The sequence below is a fragment of the Plectropomus leopardus genome, chromosome 7 (genome assembly GCF_008729295.1).
Source record: "Plectropomus leopardus isolate mb chromosome 7, YSFRI_Pleo_2.0, whole genome shotgun sequence".
Taxonomy (NCBI): domain Eukaryota; kingdom Metazoa; phylum Chordata; class Actinopteri; order Perciformes; family Serranidae; genus Plectropomus; species Plectropomus leopardus.
In genome coordinates this window covers 25,392,808-25,399,288 of record NC_056469.1, presented here as the reverse complement: position 1 = coordinate 25,399,288, position 6,481 = coordinate 25,392,808, and positions in this window count along the sequence as shown.

Below are 6,481 nucleotides of genomic sequence, written 5' to 3'. Positions count from 1 at the left end.
AACCCTTAAATCATTTCTGTATCCTGGGAGATACAGTCATTTGAGAGGCTTTGGGGGGAGGGGCATTAAATGGGTGCTCTTTATGTCATGAGAAACACTGAGGGGGGAGATGGGTCAGCTACTCAGGTCATGTGAATTCATGCCAATATTCACAAAAATATACTCATCTTTGGGATCGTAAATCCAAAATAAGATAAGTGTATAAAATCAGCAATAATCACTCTTAGATATACTTATGTTTTTAGACCTATTCTCTACATATAATCACTAACATAAAGGTGTGAAACATTGATTGCTATTTATTTTTTATTCTTACAGTTTTTCTACCTGATGGTTCATCAGATTTTAAGGCTGCTACACCAGTTTGTGTCACTGCACCTGATAAATTCTCTACTGACCTTGACTCTTCATGATAGGATGTTGATAGTGTAGGGGCACCACAGTGAAGATGAGAGTATAAAATAAGCAACTCAGTGTTTTGTTTCTAAATAATAGTTCGTTGTTTATTCAAAGATTGCATTACTGTATTTAGCCTAGATCCATTAGAAAATAGCAATTAACTAATTTTCCAAAATATTTATATGTGCCTGCGCATTTAAGGGTTAAGCAGCATTTATGTGTTCACTTTTCTTTGTTGAAACTATCACAGTTGCTATTGACTGTTAACTCTACCATTAGGATCCCCCTGAAAGAAACATTTATTAACATCTCATTTATGTTAATTACCTAGTTTATGTGCAATTGTTTCATGTTAGCTCAGTGTGAGAGCCAAACAAAACAATGTTGGACTTTTATTGTGAAGGATTTAAATGAAATGAAACATCCAATATTTTATAGTCACTTAACTTCAGCCAGGTGTGTCTTAAAAATGGTCAGTGTATGTGTGATTTATTCTAAAGCCGTAACTTTACATTATTTAAGACTTTTTAGTTGAAGTGCAGCACTTTTAAATATGTTATATGTAAGTCAAGCACTGATATGTCTCATGTTAATGTCGCCTCTTTCTGTCTAGACAGCAAGCATCTCAGATGAGTTTTTTCAGTTGAGCATCTGAGAGTGCAATACATTTTTTTTTTGTGGCAAAACAATCATGTGGGAGAATTGTGATCTCAGGTCTGAGCAAGAAAAATCATGATTCACATTTTAGCAAGAATCATGCAGCCCTCCTCTCCACTCCATGTGTCCTCGCTATCATCCGCTGCGCAGTGAAAGCTTAGTGAAAACAAATTCCTGGTGGGGTTTGCGCCTCTCTTATCAGATCAGTGTTTAGACAAGGGAAGCCACTTCAGAAAGCTTAGGTGTGCTTGTCTGTGGACTGGACGCTCACTGAGCTCTGACAGCACCGCAGTTTGAAGCGTGATTGATGGTTATTTAGATGTGTGTTCAGCAGTTGATCGGGTCATTGATTGCTTTGATTGATTATTTAATTGTGGTTTGAGGGTTGGTTAATGGCAACCGTGGTGAGGGATGGCCGGCTCTTGGATCACTGATCCTGCACGTGATGGAGCTGATCAAAAGATCGGTTTCTTGATTGATTAGTAGATGAATAGATGTTTACTGTAGATTCATCTTGTGGTGTCTTTAAAAGATTAAAGTCACAGGTGGAAAGAGTTACTGAAGGATTCAGAGAGACAGTATTGTGACTTGTCTTTTTTATGTGTTTTTGTGCATTTTCACACCTTAATTAGAGTCAAGAGATGACAGGAAATGAGGGGAGAGAGATAGCAAAAGAGATGCAACAAAGGACTCATATACATCTGGTATCAACATGTGATCTGTATCTAGACACATTATCTGGATAATCACATCCGATCAACGGGACCTGGTATTAATAAGTGTTCTCATTATCTCGATTCTGCCGGCATTGTGATTAGATCTCAAAATGCAAATCAGTTAGGTGGAGCTGGTGGACTTGCTAGATGCTGCTACTTGTAGCTTTTGGCATGCATCTTGAGTTGAGCAGGAAGAGGCAGAGTAAGATGACCGTTCACCTTGGTTGGGGACTTTATTTTTTTCTTAAGAATGTGGTCATGCTGCATTTACAACCGGCTGAGATCTGATCACAGTTCCTCTTCATGTGATCTGGTTGATTGCATTCAGATCACAATGACCTCTGCGTTTGCAAACATTTAGCATAAACCTGAGTTTTTCCTGATCTGGGTAAGATATAAATCTAAATTCCAGGTCCAAATGAGGTTAAATGGTCATGAACTGAGTACATAGCAGTTCATGTTCGGTACTTTTACTCCCACATGCCATCAGGGCACCCCAAAATGTCTGTACTCTTAGGACTTTTATTCTTTGCAGCTGACAAAAATGTGTCATGTTCTTTCATAGATTTTGTTTAAGATTTAGGTAATTCTTTGCAGAAAAAGTCAATTCTGAGTGAACTTTAGGGGGCTCTATGCAAAATTCAGAGTGTAGAGTTCTCTGGACAGTTCACAATATGGATGCACTAAATCCCTAGAAAGTGTTAAACACACTGCGAAACATTGGTAATAAATAAGCTAGCCAGACACACACACACACACACACACACACACACACACACACACACACACGCACACACACACACATGCACTAAAGGTCCAGACACACCAAACTGACATCAGAGAACTTGCAGCAACAAAAACCCCCTGCTGCTTTGCCTCAAGTCGCCATGTCTTGACCAAAACGTTACCCATGAACAAACTAAATCAATGGCCAATCATCACGCACATTCTGGGCCTGTGTGAGAGGAAATGCCCCTTCATTCTAGCCGATGGCAGTTGTCCGTATTCATCATTCAAAAAGGGAAACTCGAAGACCGTCTTAACACTAGTCACCCACTTAGCCACATTAACAACACAATCTAATGTTAAAAGAACAACATATTTACCGTGCGGCAGTAAACCAGCAGGAAACGTTTCTGCAAGAGCTCAGTGGCCAAAGCAAAGCAGTCTTACCTCAAATAACAAGTTTGTTCAATTGCACTCCCTCTTGACTTCTGCAGTGCGTTTACATTTCTCACCTCCGTTGGTCTTCTCATGCACTGCGCTGAACGGCCAATCAGAGTGATTTCATTCACCAGCGTGCTCCACTGCTGCCACTGCGGATTCAACATGCTGAATTGACATTAAAAAAAGCTGACGAAGGTCGACTATGGCCAGTGACAAGGGCCACTGATTCTCGCCAACAGCCCAACTTTGACCGACCACTGACCATCAGCTTGGTGTGTCAGGGCCTCAGCATACATGTGGCCAGACCGTCTTGTCACAGCAAACCATAGAGAAGCTCAGATTATATCACACACAGAGGGAACATAACTTAAATTCAGAAAATTCGAAATTCAAATATGCTGGCTGGTTAGAAAACTAAGAATTTGTCATTGTGAATCTCCGATTAATCTTTCCTCACCTTCATCTCTTCAGTGACTTCTATTCTGCTGACGAAGCAGTGCAGCACTTCCGCCTGAGTGAAACATTTTTGAAACTTTTGGTCTGAGCTGCTCGTCCTTATTTCGTGTCCTGCAGCAGGACGGAGGAGCAGGCAGTGATGGAATTGGAGGGGACTTCATCACGGTGCTTACACCTATCACATCCCCTCACATCATCAAATGAAAAATGAATGGGTGCACTTAAAAAACTGGTGAGGCGTTCTTTGACCTCTGTGTTTCCTGCTCTGATTGTGTTCACGCGCGTGCACGTGTGCGTTTGATGGAAAGACTGTGTGTGTGTGTGTGTGTGTGTGTGTGTGTGTGTGTGTGTGTGTGTGTGTGTGTGCATGTCCTGTGATGGTGGTGAGCGGTCCGGATCTGTATTAAGCAGGAAAAAGGAAGAAGCAGATCATTAACTGGTGGGCTGCCTGCCATTGCTGCATTACTGGCTCTTCAATCTCAAGGTGTGGTCACAAGCCAAGGTCAAAGGGTCTCTGGTGTCCCCTCTGAGCGTGTGAATGATGGACCCCTCCCGCCTGGGCCTGGATTAGCGGTGGCTAGGTAGAGGGCACAGAGTTGATACGCCACAGCTTTTTCATCTCACGGCGGGGTGAAAGGTAAGGCTGTGAGTAAGATTTAGGATGATGAATTCAGCAGTGTGTGCGGATAAGGTTTGACTGGTTTATGAGCTCCGTGTCGTACAGTTATGAAGTGTGGTAAGTAGCAGCATCTCTCTGTGAGCGCGTCCGGATCCTCAGCCTCCCTCCCTTCCCTCCCATATCACGACAAGCCCGCTGGACGCCTCTGATCTCTGTTTTGGTCCAATCATCAAAAACGTGAAGTATTTAGGTCAGACTTTAGCCTAGCAAAGGGAGAGACAAGAAGAGAGAAAAATAACAGTGAGAGAAAGTACACATTCCATTATTGTCCTCTGTTCGTGGAGTGTCTCAAAGCCCAATGTTGCCAGATACGACGGCGCAGAGGACAAAAAAGGGGGCTGGGTGTTGTGCTAACATCTCTCTGTGTTGTGATGTGTAATGTGTTGTGAGTGGGGGGTCTTTGTATGTATGTTTGTGTGGCTGTCTCCTCTGTGTTAAGATGTAAGCTAAGTCTTAATCTCCTTGTAGCGGAGTATCAGGCTTGTGCTAAGACATTGATTGGAGCTCCTTAATTGATACCACTGGAGGACCGCCCGCCAGGGGGAATGTGGTTTCTATGTGTGTCTGTGTGCTTTTTGGTGTGTTAGAAGTTAGAAACGAATCCCCGGGTGACCTGGATGAAACAGAGCGCTCACTTATCCTTATCGAATCCCAATCTCGTGTTGTCAAGCTGTGTCCCGTTGGGAAACACGGGCGCACGCCAGTGAGGAGGATGAGGTCTTATCCGACATCGTTAGGGGTTCCAGAAAGCGTTCTAGGCCTCAGCAATCAGTGCAGTACCCAAACGCTGGCGCAAGAAAAAGTGCAAACGCCTTCATTAATTCCTCCACATAGATGCCCCCCCACATGTGCTCCACATATTAACACATGCCATTACACACACACACACACACACACACGCAGGCCTCTTGCTCTGATAACCAAGTCCTGAGACTCCAATTATAAAAAAGAATAATTCATTTGCAGCTTTTTTTTTCCATATTCATGAGTTCAGCACTATAGAGTGGAGTCCATACATTGTTGTACCCATGTTCCCAGATGAATTATAGATGTTATTTGAAATTGTTCAGTGTTCTTAAATGTCATCATTAATCTGAACAAGGAACAACAGCGGCACAGCTCATCCACAGAGAGTGAAAATGTGTTTTTGTCTCTGCAGAGTTTGTGTGTGCAAAGGAAAAAGATAAAGGATCCAGATCTATTCTATAGCTTGCATTATTCCTTTGTGTATTTGTGAGTCGGAGAGAGAGAGGGAGAGAGAGAGAGAGGGAGAGAGAGCGAGAGAGAGAGAGTCCTTATGTGCATTGGAGGCAGCCAGAAGCCAGTGTGTATCTAAAGGCGTTCAGAGCAGAGATGATCAGAGGGTGTGAGCCCAACACATTCATCAGGGCTCTCCACAGGGACAGAAGTTGAGGCGCACCACAGAGACGAATAAAAATGCTGCGGACCGAAAAGAAATGAAATAATTTATTCCAGGAACGGAGTAGAGGGGATTTGGAGAAGAGTGTGTGTGGAAGGGGAAGGGCAGAGGAATGGATTAGGGCTGCGTTCAGTGTCTGCGCGAGATAGAGGCTAGCACTGTGGCCCTGAACTTCTTCCTATTCCACACACCGCTACTGAAAGGAAATTCAATTGCCACTTTCCCTTACTTTCTGCCCTGTGTGTGAGAGCGGGAGGAAAAGGGAAAGAGAGATGGACTCAGCGGCTGAATGCAAAGTAAATGCACACAGATAGTGTGGTATGCCAGGTGGAGTTGAAATCTCTAGCTCTTTTAAAAACATTGCAGTGCTCTGTGGCCCCTTCACTTTTCTTTATGGATGCACTTTTCTACTTTTGTCTTCAGCCCTTTTTAGACAGAGATTGCTTGATAGGGCCCTACAAAGTCCCTTCATTAAGCGACCTTTGTGTTTTTGTAGAGAACCAAACAACACTGGCATCATGCTGCCCATGTGAGGGATTTTAGATAGCATGCTGGAATTGTGGAAGCATTGTGGCGTGTGTTATGTTTAACACAACAGCATCAGCCTTTAGTGTGACATATAAGCTACGCATTGGCAGCGCTTTCTGAACAACAACACTGGCTACGTTTACATGCATGATAATGTATCCTATTCTGCATATGGCAATAATCAGGATTTTATGTGGGCCATGTAAACAACATATTCTGAATGTTACGAATTAATCATTTTTCCGAATGTAGCATTTTCTGATAAAACATGTGGGATATGCTGGTAGTATTCAGGTTTTGATAGCGTTGTTTGAACAGGTGTGCATTTGAAATACATCTCAGATGGCATCTTTACAGTCAGGTCTGGATATGCTGTACATAAACTATTTTGCCAACAGTTTGCAAGGCAGAGAAGCTTGAATAAAAGAACAGCCCACAGTCCTTGTTGGAAGGAGAAAC